Source organism: Neophocaena asiaeorientalis, unplaced genomic scaffold, assembly GCF_003031525.2.
Source record: "Neophocaena asiaeorientalis asiaeorientalis breed wild unplaced genomic scaffold, Neophocaena_asiaeorientalis_V1.1 scaffold515, whole genome shotgun sequence".
NCBI lineage: Eukaryota > Metazoa > Chordata > Mammalia > Artiodactyla > Phocoenidae > Neophocaena > Neophocaena asiaeorientalis.
This window is the reverse complement of record NW_020175829.1, coordinates 1,205,960-1,208,622: the sequence shown is the minus strand read 5'-3', so window position 1 is coordinate 1,208,622 and position 2,663 is coordinate 1,205,960. Positions and strand designations below refer to the sequence as shown.

The 2,663-nt window shown below is 41.3% G+C and overlaps 1 non-coding gene across 1 annotated transcript; it reads right to left on the bottom strand.

The window, feature by feature from the left end:
- Positions 1 to 2,320: 2,320 nt before the first annotated feature.
- TRNAR-UCG (transfer RNA arginine (anticodon UCG)) lies at positions 2,321 to 2,393 on the bottom strand. The gene has a single exon. It is a non-coding gene; the product is annotated as a tRNA-Arg (tRNA).
- Between the last annotated feature and the right edge of the window lie 270 nt (positions 2,394 to 2,663).

Genomic DNA, 2,663 nt, shown 5'->3' with positions numbered 1-2,663 from the left:
ACTGGACAGCAACACATAAAAGAATGAAATTAGAACACTTCCTAACACCATACACAAAAATAAACTCAAAATGGATTAAAGACCTAAATGTAAGACCAGACACTATAAAACTCTTAGAGGAAAACATAGGAAAAACACTCTTTGACATAAACCACAGCAAGATCTTTTTTGATCCCCCTCCTAGAGTAATGTAAATAAAAACAAAAATAAGCAAATGGGACCTAATGAAACTTGAAAGCTTTTGCACAGCAAAGGAAACCATAAACAAGAGGAAAAGACAACCCTCAGAATGGGAGAAAATATTTACAAATGAAACAACGGACAGAGGATTAATCTCCAAAGTATACAAACAGCTTGTGGAGCTCAATATCAAAAAAACAAACAATCCAATAAAAAAATGGGCAGAAGACCTAAACAGACATTTCACCAAAGAAGACATACAGATGGGCAAGAGGCACATGAAAAGTTGCTCAACATCACTAATTATTAGAGAAATGCAAGTCAAAACTACAATGAGGTATCACCTCACACTGTTCAGAATGGCCATCATCAAAACATCTACAAAGAATAAATGCTGGAAAGGGTGTGGTGAAAAGGGAACCCTCGTGCATCGTTGGTGGGAATGTAAATTGATACAACCACTATGGAGAACAGTATGGAGGTTCCCTAAAAAACTAAAAATAGAGCTACCATACGACCCAGCAATCCCACTACTGGGAATATACCCTGAGAAAACCATAATTCAAAAAGACACATGCACCCCAATGTTCATTGCAGCACTATTTACAATAGCCAGGACGTGGAAGCAACCTAAATGTCCAGTGACAGATGAATGGAAAAAGAAGATGTGGCACATATACACAATGGAATATTACTCAGCCATAAAAAGAAAAAAAATTGAGTTATTTGTAGTGAGGTGGATGGACCTAGAGTCTGTCATACAGAGGGAAGTAAGTCAGAAAGAGAAAAACAAATACCATATGCTAACACATATATATGGAATCTAAAAAAACACACAAAAAAACGGTACTGATGAACCTAGCGGCAGGGCAGAAATAAAGACGTAGACATAGAGAATGGACTTGAGGACATGGAGGGGGAAAGGTAAGCTAAGACAAAGTGAGAGAGTGGCATGGACATATATACACTACCGAATGTAAAATAGATAGCTAGTGGGAAGCAGCAGCATAGCACAGGGAGATCAGCTCGGTGCTTCGCGATGACCTAGAGAGGTGGGACAGGGAGGGTGGGAGGGAGGCTCAGGAGGGAGGCGATATGGGGATATACGTATGCATATGGTTGATTCACTTTGTTGTACAACAGAAACTAACACAGTATTGTGAAGCAATTCTACTCCAATAAAGATCTATTTAAAAAAAATATTCAAAAGCACTTACAACAATGCCAGGCACAGAGAGAAATGCCTGATAGATGTTAGCAATTTATAGGAGCTCATTGACCAGGATGGACAGAAATCAATTATCTGCAGTGATTATTTTCTTCCACTCTACTCTATAATTTTTCGTTTTGTTTTGTTTTAATCTGTCTTAAAGCGTACTAAAGTTTTTCATTTTTATACAGTTAAAAAAAAAAAAGAAAACACCAGTTCTAGGGAGAAAAAAATCTTCAGTGTAAATGAAGCCTCTAAGTGTGGTGGGTGCAGGAGAAACACAGCTGACTCAGCCACTCCCTTTCGGCCTGGTTGGGGCACATTATTTCACCTCCTGGTGCCTCTGCTGGAAAGCCAATATGCCCTTGAACCATAGAGGAATAACTCGAGGATTAATAAGCTAATGTGAAGGCCAATGAGAACTGCAGCGTGGTGTGTGGCTTGGTAAGTGAGCTAAATCAACATCAGCCGGCACTGCAAGCTCGGAACACAAACCCTGATGAGATAATTTCCTTCTTCACCAGGAAGGTCCTCCGACCTGATGAAAAGCTATATATCCCTCTTGGAGACAGCATAGTCTACAAAAACGCTCTAGTACTTAGAACATTTGTAGTGACTCTGTACACATTTACGAAGAACTTTCTTTCTCCATTCCCACCCCACCCCCTTACTCGGAATAGCATGTCATATTTATTAAGCACTATTATGTGTCAGGCACAGCCCTCAGGGATTTACGTGCATTATCTCATCTAATCTGCCCAACAGCCCTGTTAGGGAGGTAGTAATTTTATTGCCGTTGTACATATCACACAATGGAGGGTCAGAAAAGGATAAGCAACTTCTCAGGGTCATAGAGCTGCTAAGTGGTGGTACCTGAACATGAACTCAGGTTAAACCATGACTTTCTTTTCTTTTAAATCAAAATGAACCTAACCACGAAGGGACTTGAACCCTCAATCTTCTGATCCGAAGTCAGACGCCTTATCCATTAGGCCACGTGGTCACAGCACATTAGCAGTTAGGTGCAGCCTCCTTGAAGGCGATGGTGCTGTTGACTCCAGCCAGAGAGGACAGGGTGCATCCCAGATCCAACCAGGATTTTCCACTGCCTGCTGTCCTGTTCCCTGCCAGGACCTGCAGTGTGATAGAACAGAAGCACCACTGCATTCAACTCCTCGGCAGGGGGATGGCCACCAGGCAAAGCTTGAGGCACCAGTTCCAACAGCAGGGGATTGCAAATGGCCTTCAGGCTTTTATATTTTAAAAAAGCTTA